General features: G+C 34.9%; 1 pseudogene; it reads left to right on the top strand.

The window, feature by feature from the left end:
• Positions 18,236-20,369, top strand: LOC110256527 (annotated as a pseudogene).

Genomic DNA, 22,384 nt, shown 5'->3' with positions numbered 1-22,384 from the left:
CAGAGTTTTCAGTGGTCTTCTTAGAAGAAAGCATTTCAAGAATCGATCTTTCAAAAGGTACAATATTTCTCAGTTCCGCTGATAAAACAAAAATGGGGATATGTAAAGAGGCTTTCCTACTCCCTTATAAAATCTCCTGGTTGATACTCTCAAAGGAAATAAAATCTGCCCTATTTCTTTGTCCACTTTGGTGAACTTTAAAGTTGGTCTATATGTATTGAAGAAACTTAAGTTTATTTTCCCCCGGGATAAACACAGCATATGGTCTGCTCCTAAGGCAAACATTTATTTAAACTTTAAATCTAACAGGAATTCTTCCATTTTATTTCTAGTTTTGTTTCCTTTGATCCTGAAAGTAATTAACTTTCAATGGCGGCTAATTATAAGTGCAGAGAAATCGGAGTCTATATGGTTGTTTGTCTGGTGTAGGCTTGGTAAAGTGTTTTTTAATTGGAAAGTCTTTTTGTTCTATGCATTTCAATCCATTTTGCACTCTATTTATTATCCAGGATGCATATTATAACCATGACCTTTCATCTAATGACAGAATCTCACACAGAGAAAAAATAATTATTTCAACCAAGAGACACTAGGGCTTTAAAAGAGAAATGAGGGAGACTGGGAGTAGAATGTGACATAAGAAAAGCTGCAACTAAATTTACTCCCTACTCTTCATAATTACAATCCCTTGAAAACACCCTAGTATTAAAATATACTTTAACTGGGAAATCCTCTTCCCTAAAATTATTTCAGACAAAAATCAGTTCTTAAAAAATAAAATAGCAACGTAGAGACACATATGAAGATAACTGAGCCAGAGGTACTACTTACTGTTTCATGTTAATAGTAATAAACATCAAGGAGCATGGAAGAATCTGAAAGTTAATGAGCTGCCAGTCAAATGACCCTTAACTACACTCCCCATTCCTCTGAAAATGACCTTTGCAAAAACATGAATTCTTTTTGTCATCAACTCCTTGCTTCTCAAAAGGTAAACCAGGCCTTGTAAAATATGTATTGTCTTTTTAATACAAATACTTTGTAATAATTTTCTTTTATTATAAAAAGTAATTAGTATTTCATGTCATGTAGTATCCACGAGGATGCAGGTTTGATCCCTGGCCTTGCTCAGTGGGTTAAGGATCTGGTGTTGCCATGAGCTGTGGTGTAGGTAGCAGACACTGCTGGGATCCTGCATTGGTGTGGCTGTGGCATAGGTTGGCAGCTGCAGCTCCAATTAGACCCCTAATCTGGGAACTTCCATATGCTGTAGGTGTGGTGCTAAAAAAGACCAAAAAAAAAAAAAAAAAAGGTAACTAAATGAAATAAGGGGAGTTAAAGTCTCCATTTCTTTTATGCTCTGTTCTTTTCTGTCTTTCTGTCTTTTTCTTTCTTTCTTTCTTTCTTTCTTTCTTTCTTTCTTTCTTTCTTTCTTTCTTTCTTTCTTTCTTTCTTTCTTTCTTCCTTCCTTCCTTCCTTCCTTCCTTCCTCTTTCTTTTTCTTTCTTTCTTTTCTTCCTTTCTTCCTTCCCTTGCTTCTTCCCTTCCTTCCTTCATTCCTCATTCATTCCCTTCCTTCCTTGCTTCCTTCCTTCCTTTCTTTTTTCTACACCTGCAGCATGCAGATGTTCCCAGGCCAGGGATCAAAGCCAAACCATAGCAGTAATCTGAGACCTGGCAGCGATGATGCCAAATCCTTATCCACTAGGCCACCAGGTAATTCCTTAAAGCCTTTATTTCTGAGAGAGGACTTAACCAATCAAAAACAATCAGCATTCCAGAAAAGTAATCCTCCACCTGCTAATCAAAGAGGGACCTTGACCTGACTGCTCTTCAGTTAATGTAAAATCCAGTGCCACAGAGATAGTCTAAGGGCATCTTTTCCAATATCCTCTCCAAGTTTGTATACAGTTAGAGCATCAGAAAGCAATATACCCAGACCGCATTAGTTTACACCCATACACAACACCACCTGTGAGTTACTTCTATGGACTTGGCTTATTCAAGGGTCAAGGCATAAAATGACCATTTCCTCACTTCCTACAAAATTACTGATGATGATAATAGTCTGTATTTTCAAATAACCAATATAAAGATTTTCTTTCCAAATACAGTACAAGAAAAAAATGTTACTTCTTCTGAAGAACAAATATGTTGTCTATTATTAATAAAATGAAATATGTAATGTGTAATATTTTGCATATGCTTTTATTACTTCTACTTCCAGGACTCCTAGGATAAATACCTGATACAAGCACAGTAACTATGTCAGCCTAGGTGAATTGTATATTTACTTACCCCCACTCTTCAAGATTAATTTAAAATTTCAATTATATTGATTTTAAAGTACAGATTTCATGAGGAAACTAATCTTTAATGCTCATAACTGACTTGAGAATTTAATGAATATAAATATTTGGTACTTCTACTTGGAATTTCAGTGATACATACTATAAGGTACAACTCTACTTTTAAGAAATGTATTAAAGTGCAGATCATTAACTGTACCCATGATAAAGAGGTTCAAAGTTTTACACATGTGATAAGGGAGTAAAATGTCACATTAATGCATCAAAGATCACATATTATACGCCCTTACGTAGCCTACTCCATTATAGAGTTTATATGGGTAGGTATATTGTAAATGTGACTGATTGATCCTTAAAAGGTTAAGTGGAATAGTATCCATGGGCTAGTAAATATCAATTCATACTGCTGGACAATTAAGCAGAAGTACATGTCATTTTTAGAGCATCACTAATATTACCTTCACATGCAAAGGTCTGTACATATGATCATTTTAAGAAACTGTCAGAAACTGTTGCATACCAAGTCTTTATGTCTCTTTAAACTCGTTCTTGCTCTGAACTTTGCTGTTCTCAGAGCTCATTTCCATAGAAGGCCTCTCCTATGTCTAGCCTTCCTTAAGCATCTTAAGAAACCAGTCCTAGGTCATCATGGAAGGGGTGTTTCTGGGACTAAACTATTGCAGATATTTATGGAAATCCCCACTAATGAGCTATCCTACTCTGATCTGCTGTGGCCCTCAACTAAAATAAACCGTTAACAAATAAACTGTAGACCAAGACACACTCATCCTTTCCAGTGGGGCTACATGGTATTTTCTACAAGGGTACTATTTTTCTCCATAGCAGAACTTTGAAAATAACTTCACTTTTTAATCTGCTAGGAATCTGTCATGCATGAATTTTTAGCCTCTACTATAATTTCCAGTGATTAATTCCAAGTGTTTTGAGACCCCAGTATTCCATTCTCAAAAGTGTGGAAAAACATCCTTCTGGAATTTGTTAAACATCTCTATGTTTAATTTGCTAATACTAATTAATTTTGTAGTGTTTAAACAGATTTTGCATCTTTATGGAACAAAAAGTACTGAGTTTTAAAGCATATCCTTGTATGAAAGTTCATCTGAATGAAATCACATTTATATATGTAATTCTCCTCATATTTCTTGCTCAAGAGAATTTGCATTAAAAGTTGTGTGGGTACCCACTGGGATATTTTTCCTGTTTTTATTGTTTATTTGCTTTGCATAATGATAGTACCCCTGATAGAATATTTCAGATTGTTTTTCTCTTAAATTAATGTTTTGCCATGCTCTTAGACATTCTGAAATACATCTGCTTACTTATATATAGACCATCTGCATCTATATTGAGTGAAACAAATTCACACTGCTGTCTCCAACTCTGATCATTATTACATAGGTCATAATAGTCTCTTCCTCCTTATTCTCTCACCCCCCTCAGTGAGGTTGTTTTTATACATTTATAATAACTTTAGATTACTTTGTCACATCTGGTATTCCATCCTGGGATTTCCCAACCTCCTAAATAATGTTATTAAACCTTAAAAAAATTAAAGTTCACTTTTTATGCTGTAAAGTTCTACAGGTTTAGATAAATGCTTAATGTCATCTAGTCACTATTTTGATGCTATTTAAAAATTTTTTACTCTAAAAAAATCTTCTGTACTTCATCTATTCAACTTTCCTTTCCTCTCCCAACCTGAGTCCTGATTTGTTTACCATATCAATAAATTTACCCTTTCCAGAATGTTATATTGCTGAAAGCATATAGTAGAAAGTCTTTTTAGGATGGCTTCTTTTATTTAGGAATTTGCATTGAAGATTTATCCATGCTTTCTGTGGCTTACTAGCTCATTTGTTGTAATATCTAAATGAGATTCTACTGTATGAATGTAGCATAGTTTGTTTATCCCTTCCATTTTGAAGACCATTCTAGTTGCTTCAGTTTGGGGCAATTGTGAATAAAGATGCTATATATATTCACCTGCAGGTTTTTATCTGGACATAAGCTTTGAAATTAGCTGAATAAATACTTAGGCATGTGATCATAAGGTAAAACTTTGTTTATTTTTGTAAGAAACTGCCAAACTGTCTTCCAAAGTGGCTATGCCATTCTGATATTCTATCACTAGTGAAAAAGAATTTCTGTTGTTACATATCTTTACCAGCAGTTGGTATTATAGATATTTAGATTTCAGTGTAGTGGTAACTCATCATCATTTTAATTTGTAATTCTCTTATGACAAATGATGTTGGATATCTTTTTATACTATTTCCATCTGTACGTCTTATGTGGTGAGATACCTGTTATAATCCTTGGGCTTTGCCTCATTTAAAAAATTGCATTGTTTTCTTTTCTTTCTTTTTCTTTTTTTCTTTTTTCTTTTAGTATGGTTTTTTAGGGCTGCACCTGTGGCATATGGAAGTCCCCTGGCTAGGGGTTGAGTCAGAGCAACAGCTGCTGGCCTATGCCACAGCATGATGGAATCCAAGCCACATCTGTGACCTATACCACAGCTCATGGCAAGGGCAGATCCTTAACCCACTGAGCAAGGCCAGGGATCGTATTGGCATTCTCACCGATACTAGTTGGGCTCATTGCCACTGAGCCATGATGGGAACTTCTGGAAACTGTGTTGTTTTCTTATTATTGAATACTAAGAAATTTTCTGTATATTTTGAATACAATTCCTTTATAGATAATACATTTTACAAATATTTTCTCTCAGTCTGCGGCTTATATTTTAATTTTCTTAAAAGTGCATTTAGCAGAGCATACATTTTTAATTTCAATAAATTAATCAATTTTTTCTTTCATGGATTGTACTGGTGGTGACTTCTCACCAAACTAAAGTGATGTATTACTTTTGCCTATGTTTTCTATGATAAGGTTAGCAGTTTGTTACTTTATATTTAGGTTTATGATTTATTTTGATGGAAAGGGTTTGGTTTCTCATTACCAAGTATCAGTTTAGCTATAGGTTTTGCATAGGCATTTTTTATCAAATTGTGAAATTTTCCCTTTAACTTGTACTGGATTTTTACAATATGTTCTGTAACAATTTAAAAAACTATATGCATTTTTCACTTTAGTCTGCTGATGTGGTAGATTACATTATTTGATTATATTATGTATAATATAGATAGATAGGTAGATAGATAGATAGATAGATAGATAGATAGATAGATAGATAGATAGATAGGTATTGCTCCCAACACCATGGTTTAGGCTTCTAGAATGGACTTTTGTTATTTAATCCAATGTCTGTGATAATTTATTATGGCATCCTTAAGAAATAAATTCAGTTAGGGTGTAAACTTTCTTCAACAAATTGTTGGATTCAATTTGCTAATACTTCACTGAGGATTTTGTGTCTCTGTTAATGACAGATATCAGTCTATAGTGTTCCTTTCTTGGAATGTCTTTATCAGGCTTTAAATATTGGAGTAGTGGTGGCTTCATAGAATGAGTTAGGAGGTGGTACCTGTTCTGTTTTCTGGAAGAGATTCTAGAGAATTAGTATAATTTTTCCCTCAAATGCCTGGAAAGACTCATCAGCGAAATGATTTGGGGCAGTGATTTCATTTTGGAATATTATTAATTATTAATTCAATTTTTCATAGATAAAGGGCTATTCGGATTATTTCTCCTTGTGTGAGTTTTGGTAGTTAATATCTTTCAAGGAATTGGTCCATTTCATCTAATTTAGCAAATTTTTGAACATAGACTTGTTCATAGGATCAGTAGTGACGATTCCTCTTTTATTCTTGATGTTATTTTGTATTACCAATATACACTTTTTTCCCTTAGCTTGATTATAAAATTATCAAATTTATTGATCTTTTAAAAGAAACATCTGTTAGCTTCATTGATTTTCTCTATTATTTTCTTGCTTTCAATTGTATTACCTGTGTTCTATTTTTTAAATTGTTTTATTTTCTTATGTTTGCTTTAGGCTTAAATTGATCTTCTTTCTTTACTTCCTTAAGGTAGAAGCTTAAATTACTGATTTTATATATTTTTTTCTTTTCTAACAGATGTATTTAGAACTAAATTTCTCTCTTGCTGTATCTCTGCATCTCACAAACTTCTGTAATTTGCACTTTAAATTTAATTTATTTCAAAATATTTTTTAATGTCTCTTAAAATTTCTAATTTGGGCCACATGTTATCTGCAAGTGTAATGTTTAATTTCCACATATTTGGATATATTAATTTTAGTTTAATTCTGTTATGGTCTGAGAAAATACTTTGTATGATTTATATTCTTCCATATATTTTTCTTTTTTCTTTTTTAGGCCACACCTACAACATAGGGAGGTTCCCAGGCTAGGGGTCTAATCAGAACTACACCTGCTGGCCTATGCCACAGCCATAGCAATGCCAGATCCAAGTTGTGTCTGTGACCTACACTGCAGCTCATGGCAACACCAGATCCTTAACCCACTGAGCGAGGCCAGGGATTGAACCTGCAACTTCATGGTTCCTATTTGGATTCATTTCTGCTTCATCACAATGGGAACTCCTGTTCTTCCATATTTGTAAAGGTATGCTTTATGGCCCAGAATATACTTTATCCTAGTGAATGTTCCATGAGAGATTGAAGTGAGGATATAAGCATGAGGAGGATGTATATACTGCTGTCATTGGATGGGATATTCTGTAAATGTCAATTAAACCAAGTTGATTATAATACTTTTAAGGTTAACTACATTCTGACTCTGCCTGCTTGATCTATCAAGCACTGATAGGGAGGCATTGAGGTCTCCAAATATAATAGTGGATCTGTCCACATCTCCTTTTATTTCTATTTATTTATGTATTATATATTTTGATGTACAATTGGGGTACATATACATTTAAGGTTAATACGCCTTTTGAAGAATTTGTCATTTCTAATACCTCTCCTTATTCTGGATAGTTTTCCTTGTTATGTGGTCTGCTTTGTCTGAAATTAATGTAACTATTCTAGCTTTCTTTTAATTAGTTTTAGCATGGTATGTTTCTTTACTTTTAACTTACCAGGGTCTTTATTTTCAAAGTGAGTTTCTTGTAGGCAACATATAGTTGGGTCATGTTTATTTATCTACTATGAAAATGTCAGTCTTTTAATTCATATATGTAGGACATCCACATTTAAAGTGATTATTGATGTATTTGTATTAATACCAACCATGATTGTTATCACTTTATATCATTGTCAGAGACTTTTCTCCCCTAACTTCTCTGGTTTTAAATTATGCTTAAAAAAACATTTTAAGTGGTTTCCTACAGTTTACAGTATCTATTTAACCTAATTCAATTCTACCTTCAATCAATTATGTTCCACTTGTATCCCCATTTCTTCCCTCTCATCCTGTGTGACATTGTTTCATACATTTCACTTATCCATATGGTATAAACTCTCAGTACACTGTTACTACTATGCCTTTAAAAAAAACAGTTATCTTTTAGGTCAATTAAAAATAGGAAAAACAAAAATTTAATTTTATCTTCATTTATTCCTTCTCTAATATTCTTCCTTTCTTTAAGTAGATCAAAGTTTCTGGCCTACTAGATTTTCCTTAAGCCTAAAAAAGATATTTTAACAATTACTGCAAAAAAGGTGTGCTAGTGATGAATTCCCTCAAGTTTTTTGTGAAAAAGTTTTTATATCACCTTAATTTTTAATGGATATTTTTACTGGGTATAAAATTCTAGGTTGGAGATTTTTATTTTAACATTTTAAATATTTCATTCAATGTTGGTTTTTGATTAGGAGTCCATTATAATTCTTATTCTTATCCTTATAACTTGTATGTTGTTTTATTTTTCTATGGGTTGTATCAGTATTTGCCTTTTTCACTGATTTCCTTTAGTATGAATATGATATGTCCAGGTAGAGTTTTTTGGTGAGTTATTCTGCTTAGTGTTCTATGGGCTTCCTGGATCTGTGGTTTGGTGTATCTTTAATTTTTTAAAGTTCTTTGTCATTATCACTTTAAATATTTATTCTGTTTTACTCACTCTTTTTTAACCTTCTGGTATTCTAGTGACATGTATCTTTTGATGTTGCCCCATAGTCTTGGATTTTCTGTTCTATTCCTTCTTCTTTTCTTTCTCTTTGTATTTATGTTTGAGGTTTCTTTTGACCTATCTTCAAGCTCAATGACTTTTTCTTCAGCATGCCAAGTCTGCTGATGTGTCCATCAAAGGCCTTCTTTGTTTCTCTTGCACTGTTTTTGACTACTAGTACTTCCTTTGATTCTTTCTTGGGATTCAACTCTCTCTGATCATATTGCCCATCTGTTCTTGCATGCTATCTACTTTTTTTTATTAGATCCTTCAACATTAATCATAGTTGAAACTCTCTATTCAATTATTCCAGCACATGTGTCATATATGAAGCTGATTATGAAGGTTGCTTTTTCACTTCAGGCTGTGTATTGTGTGTGTGTGTGTGTATGTGCGAAGTGCATGTGTACACTAATTTCTCACTGCAAACCAGGAATTATGTTTTGGGCAATAGGAATTGAGGTAAATAGGCCTTTGGTGTGAGGATTTATGTTAATATGGCTAGGAGCTTTGATTACTGTGTGCTCTATCTAGAAGAGCCTGAGGCATCAAATCCTTCTAATTACCTTGTTTTGTTGTACCATTTGATTTAGAGTTTACTAAAATAAACACTCAATCTGAGAGAGTTTGTGTCTTGTAGCATTTTCAGTGTAATTAATGTCAACCCTTCTTAATATACTGGACCCCAGTTGGTATGGTGGTCAGGTATGGGGGAGGGGGGCATTCTATAATCTTACAATAAAATCTCAGTATTTTAGTAAGTCTGTGTGTCTGGCTTATGACTTAAACAAGTATTTCTTCTTTTATAGCACTACCCCACCCCCAGCTGTGATTCAGCTGGAGAGGATTGGGATAAGGGATGTTTTTCCCTTACAACTCTGGGACAATGTTTTGGTCAAGCCTTTCCCCCTGGAGAGCAAGCCATTATTATGGAGAAGATTTTAGACTTATTTCTCAAGGATTACTCTTTTTTATCCCACCTGCAAGAGCCACAAGAGATCTTTCTCTGCTCTTCACCATGATAATCTGATATGTTTCCTGAAGGTAAATCCCATGTAAGAGTGAGAGTCCCCTGAAGACTATGACCTCTGGGAATTTGTAACTCTGTGGTTGTCCATATTTATCCTCTAATAATTTGTCATATATATATGTATAACTGTTCCTATCAGTTTATGGCTCCATTAGTTTTTTCTCCAGATATACAAATCTTGAATGTGAATGTCTGGATTCATCTATATTCTCAGTTTTCTGATAGGCCAAGAAAAATCAATGATTTTGAGTTTGTACAGTTTTTTGTTTTTTAATTATAAAGATGGAAATGACAATTTCCTAGCTCCTTATGTATTAAAGCTATAGTTGAAAATTAAGCTATGGCATTTTAAACATCCAATTTTACCATATGTTCACATGCCAGTGGTATTGAAGACACAAGGCAAGCTTCAGGTAGAACTGAAGGGAATTTTGTTACATTCTAAAGCATATTATAAACATTGTGACACTCTTAACAATTCTTATAAATGAATCTAGAAATTGAATGTAAGTTAGGCAGTGGGCAAATGAGCCCTTGAAATCAAAGAAAGATGTGTAACTGTGATCGACTTTTGCTTTAAAAGGCAAAAGACATGCATCTAATAGACTTGAGACTTCTGATTTTCCCTAGCTTATTTTCTTTAATTTAGGTATTTATATATTTTCTTTTTAGGGCCCATCTGTGGCATATGTAAGTTCCCAGGCCAGGGGTTGAATCCAGGCTGCAGCTGCTGGCCTACGCCATAGCCACAGTAACACAAGATCCGAGCTGCATCTGTGATCTATACCACAGCTTGTAGTAATGCAGGATGCTTAACCCATTGAGTGAAGGTAGAAATCCTTAGCTTATTTTAATTTCATCAGCTATATAATTCTTTTATGTTACTTTGGTCTTCTCACATTTTAAGTTATCTCTTTCAAAAAGAGTTGTTACTGAATTACATAATTTGAATATATTTTATATTAGAAAAATGCACTTTCTTATTATTTATGTTTTCAAATTTTCTCATATTTTATGTTGGATTTATGTACGAAAAGATGTCTTCCACAAAAAGTCATTCATTTACTCATTCTTTCTCACTTTAGTCACCAATTAAGAATACAGAGTTTCTACTATATGCAAAACTTAGTTTAGGATGTTTTGGAGAATGGAAAGACGAATTGTTTTCAAGCAGAATCTTTACTGCAGATATATTTTAATAATCCTGTATGTAATGAGAAATTGTAAAACATGTATTTTTGTCTTACAGGTTATCTTTCTTTTCAAAAATATATTGTGCAGCACCTTAAGTAGAGAGAATATTAAAGCAGTAAATCAGTTTTAACCTTATTAACCTAACATTTAAATTATTACTCTTGGTGTAATTTTCCTACATTGGAAAGAAATATTGAATTTTTAAAAAGAAAAACAAAGACTAAACAAAAATTGAATAATCAAGATCTCAGAAAGTAAATACTCTTTCAGAAAGTCCTTGACTATTTGGGGCTTTCATTGAACTGTGTAGCCTGGCTTCATCTAGGTTAATAATGTTCAAAGATGATATGAAATGTCTAATTTCATTCAGCAAGACTATGAAAATCTAGAAAGACTGCTCTCAAATAAGGCCTATAACATTTTCAAATATTTGTTCATCACTGAATTCTCTAGGCAGTGGTAGCTTATATTTTACAACAAACAATATACAAATATATATATTTTGCTAATGGCAGCCTGAACACTGTGGTATTAAAATCTGTGATCTTGATCACTGAGTCCAGTATTTTGATACTTTACAACTCGAGGTCATTAACCACATTTTGCAATCTCCACAGAATTTAAAAAAATTAAATATTAAATTTCTCCTTTACTTTGAAAGAACATTTCTGATCAACCTGTAGTTTCTAGATACAACGTGTCAGTATAAGTAGGGAGAAAAAAGTGATAATTATTTAAGGATGTAAAGTGGACAATTTGTGGATTAATAAGTGCTATGGGTTCAGAAGAAAGCTCTTTTAAGCTAGCTTTCTTATGCAAAAGAAACTACCTTTAGAGGCTCTATTCTCATACACAATGTTCTTTTATGTAATGACTCTGTCTTTAAAACAAGAATGACATGAGAAGTACCACAATGTCTCAACATTGTTCTCTCATCATAGTGAACATACAAAATATACAAAGAAAAGCAGAAGAAAGAAAAGACTAAAAGAATAATGCGTTTGCCTAGCATTTATCATCACAGGTTTTTAGCTCAAGTATGTTGGATAAAATAGAAATACTAAAAGTTGCCACAGCCTGACCTGACCACTTCGCATACTTTGCTTCCCAGCCATGTTGGTGGCCAGTCATGGGGCAGGACTAGTCAAGTTCTTTATACTATTCTAAAGAGGGGAAAGAAAATCTGTTCAAAGGAGAAACTAGATATAGTAATAAAGAAAATTAGGCAGATATTTATTAATTTATTTCTTGGTTTCTCTGCATTTGTTCACCTTAGGGCAAGACAAGCATTTGGGAAATTCAGTCCTTTTTCATTTTGTCCCTGAGTTTGGGTGGGCTTGGCTAAACAACCCCCTCCATTGTCCCATCCCGGTACTACGAATAAAATGTACAACTCAGACCTAAGGTTTTTCCTTTCATTATCAAAATCTTTATATGCATATACTTGAAAAATTCCATTAAAATTATCTTAATTTTTAAATTTAAAAATGTCTTCACAAGGATATTCTCCTTAGATATAAGTCACATGACAAGGTCACAGCCAAAATGAGATGCAATGGCTGGGGCTACCATCACAGTGACCCTATTTTTGTTTTCTTCATGGGATTTAAAATCGTTTACAGAAACCAAGAGGCCAATGCAGAAGCAACATATCTGAGAGGTTGAGCAAAGTAACCAGGTATTTTGAGCATTTTTTTAAAGGTGTGGCTGAAGATAGATTTTTAGAGTTTTGTTTACATGACCTCACAAATTCCCTTTTGCTTGAATCAGTTGCATTGAATTTTCTGTTACTTGCCAAAGAAAAAGGCCTAAATGATGCTGAAAGAAAACTATGCAATATATCAGGAAGAAAAGAACTGTTGTTGGATATAAGCAAGACAATTGTGTAAGCGTTCAAGAGACCTAAGTAATACAGCATGTATTCCAGTTGATTCTTGAGTTTCCTATTCAAAGTTACTTAAAGAATTGCATGCGAAGTCTACACATTGGTAAAGTTTTCTTTAATCCAGTTATTGGAAACAGTTATGATAAAATATACATGACTTTATAACATGGTAACATGTAATATAAAGCCATGTCTTAGCACCTAAATATTAAGGTTTTCTGGGTTGTTTTGTTTTGTTTTGTTTTAAAGAGAATTTTAGCTAAAAGCTTGAAAATTCAAAGTCTTATTCTATTTCTCATAGTCTCAAGTAAACCTCCTTTTATGTGCTCATTATTTTGTTTTGATGCCATCAAATAAATGCTCAACCTCATGAGAAAATTTTTGAAATGGTCTCCTGGAACAGCACAGAATATGATTCTAGGATAAGTATAATTATGTACAACACAGCAGTGAAACCAAGGACACAAAATAAAATAGCTGACAACAACAAGAAATCATAATTTCAGCTTGTTATACACACTCTCATCTTAAGGAAGATGAATCAAATTTTTTTGCTATTCACGTCATCGCTGAATATGAAGGACTGCAATATACAAAGCTAAATTTGTGCTTCTTTTAATGGACCATGAAGCTAATTCCAGCAGATGAAGACTGCAGTGCCAATATTCTTCCTTCTGAAGCACTAAACAAAACAGCTAGGGTTTGTGAACTTTTGCTTCTCATTTTCACTGTCACTTTTTCACATTTCCTTTGGTAACTTTGTTGCGAATATTTCAGGAAAAGGCTTTATTATCCAATATCACTGCAAAAATATTTACCTGCTGGATTCTGAAATCTGATGCTCAAAAATGCAAGTTCCTGTAACTCTCCAAACCAATCATGGACCATCTGTACTCTCTGACTACCCACAAGAAGTTGGGAAGCTTTTTTTCTGATATACAACACATTAGTAGAACTCAGTTTTCTAGGAACAACACTCCCAAAACCCAAAGTAGCAAGGACTCATTGAATTATCAAATGGAAAATTGCCACCCCACTTATAACAACATACTTTTTTAGAGTAAATGTGTAAAGGCCAAGAAACCGGCTGATACTAAATGCAGTTCAAAAAAAAAAAAAAAAAAATACAAGGTAATTTATTTGCACCTCGGAATGATGCCAGTTTACAGGAAAGAGTTACTTACCATTTTTTCTAAAGGACATTCTGGTAAAATTTAAAAAGCAGCAGGACTTACCTGGAAAAAGAAAGAGAAAAAGAAGAGCTTAAAACTACTAGATCTGATAAATTCAGCAAAGTATCAGGATATAAAATTAACATTCAGAATTTGGTTGCATTTCCATATGCTAACAATGTAATATCAGAACGGAAATTAAAAAAAAAAATCACACTCCCCAAAATAAAATACTTAGGAATGAACCTGAACAAGGAGATGAGAGACTTACATGCTAAGAACTATAAAACATTAATCAAGGAAATGAAAGAGGAGTCAAAGAAATGGAAAGCCATTCCATGTTCCTGGATTGGAGATGTTAATATTGTTGAAATGGCCGTACTACTCAAAGCAATCTACCATTTGACTGAATCATGATTCTCCAACTGACGGCATCATGTCAGCCATCTTTACTTCTTTGAATCACCATCACCCAGAACCCTTCACAAAAAAACTATTCTATCTTGAGAAGTTTGGAGATATTAATTATTTTTAAATAGTATTTTAAAACTTGGACAGCCTCTGCTGATATTCCTCAAGGAGAGAAATGCTCTAGATACTAATAGCTGCTCTGGGATACCCTGTGGTAAAAAAATAATAAAGTAGAAAAAAGGAGGCCTGTGAGACCCTGCCTCCATTTCTTTGAGAGCAGAACTAAGGCACAGGTTTATTAAAATAGATGCAACTAAAGATTCTCATACGAAGTGAAGTAAGTCAGAAAGAGAAAAACAAGTACCACATGATATCACTTATACATGGAATCTAAAACAGGGCGTAGATGAACCTATCTACAAAACAGAAACAGATTCACAGACATGGAGAACAGACTTGTCATTGTCAAGGTGTGGGGAGGGGCATGGACTGGGAGTTTGAGGTTAGTGGATTCGAACAATTACATTGAGAATGGATAAACAACAAGGTCCACTGTACAGCACAGGGAACTCTACCTAATCTCCCAGGATAGAACATGATGGAAAAGAATATAAACAAAGAATGCATATATATGTATAATTGAATCACTTTGCTGTAGAACAGAAATTGTCACAACATTGTAAATCAACTATACTTGAATAAAAATAAATTAATAAAATTAAAAAAACAATAAATAAGAAAGGGTAATTATGAAGATGTATTTTTAAAATATATTATAAAATGACAAAAAGTGAGCCTACGCCATCTACATAAGAGTAAGTCAGTCAAGGAGAGGGAGAAAATATATTTCTTTTATTGCCTTTATATAATGCAAAAAGAAAATATACAGGGAAGAGGTACTTATTTTATGTAATATGTGTAAGAGAGTCCTTTATATTAGCACAATTCTCAATGAAATTGAAAATAAAGCCATTTTACTGTTTTTAAGAACAACATGTAATTCAAAATGATGAACAAAGAAACAATGAATCTTCAATGGACTCTAGAAGGGAAACATATAGTAGCTCTATTTCTTAGTTTTCCCCCCCTGACATATATCCAGAAAAAATGAAAATTTAAACTGAAAAGATACATGGACCCTCATGGTCAAAGCAGCACTATTTACCATAGCCAAGACATGGAAACAACCCAACCCAATACATATACATGCACACACAATGGAATATTACTCAGCCATAAAAAGAATGAAATATTGCCACCTGCACCAACATGGGTGGATCTAAAGATTATTTTACTAAGTGAAACAAGTCTGACAGAGAAAGACAAATATTATATGATATCACTCATATGTAGAACTTAAAAATAATACAAATGAATCTATATACAAAATAGAAAGAGATTTACAGAAATAGAAAACAAACTTATGGTCATCTAAAGGAAGTAGGGAATGGTTGAATTAGGAACATGGGATTAACAGATACAAAGTAGTACACATAATATAGACAAGAAATAAGGATTTACTGTACACACAGGCACCTATATTCAATATCGTATAATAACCTATTATGGAAAATAATCTGAAAAATATATAACTGAATCAATTTGATGTACACTTGAAACTAATACAATATTGTAAATCATATTTCAATAGAAAAAAAAAAGAAGGGAATCTTAAACAGACTCTAATTCCTTACAGAATTTTCTAGGTTCAAATAAACTGGGCTGTTTATGGCTTTCAGAAAGCCTTATCATGTTTCAAGATTGTCACACCTTTCCATTTTGTTGATATTTAAAGTAGTGTTTGCCCTTATAAATTTTCACAGAGGGTACTAAGCAGGTTTTGTAAGATATTGAGTTCTGTAATGTTAATTGCTTTATTTTAATGTTACCTTTTAGTCCCCAAGAAATATAAAATGTAAACAACTTCATGTGTTCATAAATTTAAAAAAAACTGGAATGCTGAACATTAGCCATAAATATAATCAAATGCTTTTAAATGTAATCAATATGCACCTGACAGTGAAAGAAATCAGCTCCATGAAAGCTTGGGCTACTCATTTTAGGAATCCTTATGTCATTTCTAAATCAAGTTCCAGTGCTATCCTACCATTGAAATAGGTTGGACAAGCATATGCCCAGGCAGGATAACCTATTTCCTCAAAATGGATGGAGGGAGCCAAAAGAACAAAAACTGAAATCTCTAATGACATTGAATGATGCAAGTCCAGTTTATACAAGTCTTACTATTAAAAGTATACATGGAATTTCCTAGCTAATTAGACAGCTGTTGCTGACTCTAATTTTTTGCAATGAGATTGAGGCAGCCTAGCAAAAACTAATGTAGATATTAACTATCTATGTCTTCTTCCACTCTTTTTTTTCTAGAGACTTATCTAGTCCTTAATTTTCTTTTCTACTGGGCAAAGAAATAATAGATGAATTAGAAGGCAGGCAAAATAATTAGAGTCTACTTTTTCTTTGTTTCTTTAAACTGGTACAAGTTTCTAGGCACTGAAGACATGCAGATGTTTTCACACTATTTCATAATTAACAAGTAGCTGGACCAAATAGCTAATACATCTCTCTCCTTTTTTTTTCCCCACTCACAAAGTGCCCCTTGACCTGAACTAGAGTTGAGGGAGTTTTACAATAGGACTTAAATGTCCAAACATTATTTTTCAATCTTAGGAATGATATACCAGACTGATAATTATAACCAAAGCTCAAAATGTAGCAAAATGCATTGTGGAAATGAATGTGTGGTAGGGCTAGGATAGCATCAGAGACTTTGGATGGCTAATCTTCTAATAAGTAAATGCACATGTGCAGAATAGTTTTCTTTTAGTTCTGTGTATTTTTTTAGAATGTTAATTCTCCATAATGTTTTCTTAGCATAATTTTTTTTGATCCACTGCATAAAAGTAACAAATATTCTTTTTAGGTCAAAGTAAACCATTTGACTTTTCTACAGCATATCTGTATCCTTGCCACCTTCTAAGGACTGACTACAGAAATATCCATCATTTAATTAAATAGTCCTTATACAATGATAGCAACTGTTAATCCCAGTTAGTGACTGGGAGGCTCACTATACCAGACCTAGTCCCATAATTATCTCGCCACGAGACCATTAACCAACTATACTCTTTTTCAGTCTAAAATACTGAAAGCCCTTTGTATTACTGACAACATCATGCAGTTTTTCTCTTGGTTAGAGAGAGCTTCACCTGCTGAGAAATGGCCAGATCATAAGCAGAAGTCTAACTTAAAACCATGGGTAGCGATTTCCTTTTTAGTTCATACAAATAAATTATTTAGTTGTGTGTCTGTGTAAGCCTACTGGTTATTTGAATGTTATTTAAACCTTGGGGGGAAACTGCACTATACACATATATAAATGTATATGTGTGTGTGTGTGTGTGTGTGTGTGTGTGTGTGTGTGTGTCTGTGTCTGTGAATTAACTAGCCCACACATGTAGGGGGAGGTGAGGATCACCCTGCTTTTTTATGTTATTTAAAAACCATATTTTCAGAAGTTTATTTCTTTGCCATCGGAGTAAATAATTATTCATCTCAGGCCAGTAGGGGAATGTTTATTTTCAGGCTTGGGTTAAAACATTAGCCAATAAGGGTTAGAGAAATGGACACTTTTTTCCAGATAATTTTACGGTGGAAAACTTCTCTTATTGGCTACAGCATACTCATCCTCATACATGACCAATTGTTTAAGAGCGGGCATCTTAATTGCTCATTAATTCCCTAATTAATTGGCAGAAGCCAATGTTAATGTGATTTAAAGAATTGCATTTGCCCCTGGGATTTATTTGGGCTTACCCAAGGGAGTTAATTAGGCAGAGAGCTCAAATTATATCTAATCTTTCAACTTTCTAGGCAGCAGTTAGGTTCCCTTCTGAGGCTCTGTGCTCTCATGAAGCACTCCTAGGACAGATAGAGGTATCTAAGTAGCCCATAGAGCACACCACTCGAGAGCCATCATACCTCTTCTTGTGATACTAATGGTTCCTTGTCATCCACTTCATGAGGCAAAACCTCCACTCTGTGGATTTCAAGGCCTACCTCTGCCATGGTCTATGATCCTTAAATGCATCCACCTATGTGTCTGATCTAGGCCCTCCATTCCACACAGATTAATTTGCACATTTACATAACCATCCCTATTCTGCAGCCCACTTCTCCTGTACACTTCTTCTCCCCACTTAGCTTTTCTGTATCCCTTTGCCTCATTTTAAATTGAATTCCTACTTTTCCTTTGTCTCTAATGTTATCAAGCTTTGGCCATTTCCTGGTATGTGTCAGACCCCGCCCCTCCCCACATGTTTCCTCCATTCCACTGCCTCAGCTCATCTCCTGTCACTTCCTGTTACATCCTCCCCTTGATTGCAGGTTCACAGAACCACTTGAAGTTCTCAAAATATATCTTGCTTCTTTACATCTCTACATTTTCACTTATACCTTTTTGCACCTCTAAAAGTTAAGGTTTCTGATTTATGAAGGTTAATTTGGAACTTTGCTTTCTGTTCTTCCTTAGTCTTTGACCTTCCAATTTTAACCTTCCTAATACTTGATAATAAATACTAGAAACTAGCATCTCAGTTTCCCAGAACTTTGCCAGATGCACAATAGAGAGTTCTCATGAAATGCAGGTAGAATTTAATGACTTAAATCCCCAATGGATTTCAAGTTCCTTAAAAGCAGGAGCTATATCTTACTTATCTTTCAATCTTCAACATCCAGTCTAGTGTTGGGTCCAGAGTTGGTATGAGTGGATTATTGGAAGGAAGGAAAAGAATGGTAATTGTGGCTAATGGACTTTCAATTTTGGTATACTTCAATAAATTACTATCATTTCTAAATTTATAGCTTTTGGAGATCATGCCCATGCTTCATTATTTGCTTTCTTACTAAATGTATTGATAGCAAATTTGCTCAATAGATACCACCTACCAAAAAAAAAAGAGGCAAAGCTGGAATATCTCAGACACTTCTCAAGTTTTCTAGAGTGGATATAGGTTTGTTTTTTTAAATAATTACGATATAAATAAAATTGTCCTATTTGTCTCTGGCTCTCACACTCTACATTTATGATAGATTAACCATAAAAAGAAGGTAACTCATTTCAGTCTCATCTCTTACTGTTTTCCCTAAAAAATCTCAGATAATTGAGAGCACTGAGCGTACTTAATTTTGAATTGTTATACTCTAAACTCTCCACATAACTACCAGAAACTTCATTTTGCATCATAAATGTCACACAAAAAAACCACAATGATTTATTTCAATTTCTGACAAATATATTCAATTTTATTTGAAAAATATTCCATTTTAAAAACTGACCCTAGCCCCTGTGCGAATGAGACGTGGAGCAGCCGTCTTCGGTCTCCTGCGCAGACTACGTGGCCTAGCGTCCCAGTCCCTGCCGTCCGTGTGCCGAGGCCTGCGCGGGGTCGCCGCCAAGGTTCCCACCACCCCACAAAAAACAGCATGGATGGTAGCTGTCTTCTTGAACGGCTCACTCGTGGGCCCCATAACTACTACCAGTGCCACCTGGGCTCCACTTCCAGGAACAGCTCCTGTGGAAGTGCCAAGTACCCTGCGGAAGCCGACCCGGGAACATGGTGGGCTAGCTTCTTTTTCGGCAAATCCACATTCCCATTCATGGCCATAGTGCTGGAGTCCCCAGAGCACCAGGAACCTGCCCAGGCCTCCACCGGCACGATCTCCCCTGACCTGGCTTGGGAAGCCACGGGGAAGCAGCAGCCTGGCGGGTAGCCAGGCAAAACCAACTGCAGGCCTCTGTCCTCAGCGGCTACCACCAGCTGCCAGGCTTTCTTCCAAGGCTCTAGGCTCATCAGAGGCCCCCCCCTCTCCTTTCTGAGACTAAACAGGCTACAGCCAGAGGAAGCCCGTTTGGGTTCTTTAATAGCAAAATAGCACACCACCAAAGAGGAAAGTTAGAGGACCCCACTCTACCATTTAAGCCACACAAGAGCCTTTCTGACACTCCATAACCCTGTGGCTTGTACCAAATGGGAAATAAACTGCGAGCAGCCAGGGGAAAAAAAAAAAAAAAATTAACCCTAAAATCAAAAATAAAGAAATCAACTGTTCCAAGAAAAGGAAAAGGGGACAGGAGAAGGGGACAGTGTTTTATTATATCTTGACTATAATAATGTTCATGGAGTTCCTATTGTGGCGCAATAGTTAACAAATCCGACTAGAAACCATGCGGTTGAGGGTTCAATCCCTGCCCTTGCTCGGTGGGTTAATGACACTCAGACACGGCTTGGATCCTGTGTTGCTGTGGCTCTGGTGTAGGCCAGTGGCTACAGCTCCGATTCGACCCCTAGCCTGGGAACCTCCATATGTCGCGGGAGCAGCCCAAGAAATGGCAAAAAAGACAAAAAAAAAAAAAATGTATATATATATACATATATATATATATAAAATGTTCAAATTTTTTTTTGCTTTTAGTTTGGTTTGTGCAAGACAGCCCTCTTTTCCTGCCCTCTGTTTGGTTCTCCTTCTCTCTCTCTCCCTCTTTCCTTCTCACTCTTTCTCTCTCTCTCTACTATGTCTATTTTTTTAAAGTATAAAACAATGGATGTACATAATGTATCAGTATCCATAGGATGGACCACTTTGAACTTTGGTCTCATATCTTTGGGCCTTTTCAACTCCACCCACTTTTACCTCCTTTAAAATGGAAAGAGTCACAATACCTCCCATAGTGAGTGTCATTATGAAGAATGGGTCTACTTCCAAGGTTTTGATATTGTAGTTCCCTTTCCCATCTTCTCACCTCCTCCTGCTCTTTTTAATCTCTTGAATTTACTCCCTGCCCTCACTGTGATCCTGATTCTGACAAACACTGACAAGCCTTGGTTGCTCATTAGCCCTTCCCTGACTTTGCTTTTCTTCAGACGCAGCTTGTACCAGGTGTGGATCAATCTTTTCAAAATTGTTCTAATAGTGAAAATGAAAAATAACATTTTTTTGGTAACTATGTTCCACAGAAAAATAATAGAAATGTATATAGGTGTTTTGAAGGGAAAAATAAGTTCTCAATAAATTTTAGCTAAGTAGTATTTTTTTGTTATATTCCCATATTAAAAATTCACAGTATACACTAACCTACTGGATGTTCTAAGTCACTTGGAGCAAAGAAGCTAGATGAATTCAATCTAATGCCTGTTTCTTAAGTACTGTAGCTGTGATGTCCTCTTTTAGCTGTTAATGGCTTAGGTAATTTACGTTGTGCAGGGAATAGCTTGGAAAATTATTGTAAAGTGGAAAAAAATTAACTTGAAAATCAGAATGATGATGATGGTATTAGTAGTTAATATTAAAATAAGCCAAGTACTGCTGTGATATACATGTATTAGCACATTTAATCTTGTAGAAAGGAACTAAGTAAGTGATACCGTTAGCTTCATTCTACAGGTAGAGAAACTAAGATTCCAAGAGATTAAGGAATTTGGCCAAATTTACATAGCAGGACTGGGATTCGAATTTAGGCAATTAGGCTCCATAATCTAAGGTATTATGTTATTCTGCTTCTGGTGTCTAGAAGTTGTGCCATCTGAGGAGATTTCCTTTGCCTCTCTAGGTCAAATTTCTTATTGAACAAACAAGATTAATGTTATCTGATGTGGCTGCTACAAGAAAATCAGTATTTAACAGAGCCTAATGTGGGATCTGGAAATGCATGTATTCAGAATACTTATTTATTAGATAAGACTCAAGAACCCTAGATTTGCTTATCCTCCTGACTTTGTACATATAACTACTGGTTAACCATCACTATGAGAGAAACAGACACAAAATCATGTTGCACTGTTGATGGAAAACTCTTACTCCAGAACTTCTACTGTATCCTTAAAGCCATTCGTTCACCCTGGATTTATCTGTGTTGACTGCCTTTGGCAGTTCAGGCATTTCAAACACTGTATGCATTCCTCCAGTCCAGGGCTCTTGGGAACTGGCTCAAGCCCCTCAACAGAGGAGTTCCAGGAAAGCGTGCCCTTTCATCAGATGCCCTTTCATGATCTTTTCTTTCTCAGAGGAAAAAAAATTGCCTCATTCCAAAGCTACTATCCAAAGTGTATATAAATATCTCCCATATCACTTCATATGCTTCTACGACGTCCAGGATCTGGCTCCTTCAAATACTCCATCATTCTTTGGATTCTCTCCCTACCTGTCTCTCCCTCCATCTCTCTTTCTTTCTCTCTCTTTTTTTTTTTTGGTCTTTTTGTCTTTTGAGGGCCACACACCCAGGGCATAGGGAG

The sequence above is a fragment of the Sus scrofa genome, chromosome 13 (genome assembly GCF_000003025.6).
Source record: "Sus scrofa isolate TJ Tabasco breed Duroc chromosome 13, Sscrofa11.1, whole genome shotgun sequence".
In the NCBI taxonomy this organism is placed as follows: Eukaryota; Metazoa; Chordata; class Mammalia; order Artiodactyla; family Suidae; genus Sus; species Sus scrofa.
This window is presented reverse-complemented; position numbering and strand designations above follow the sequence as displayed.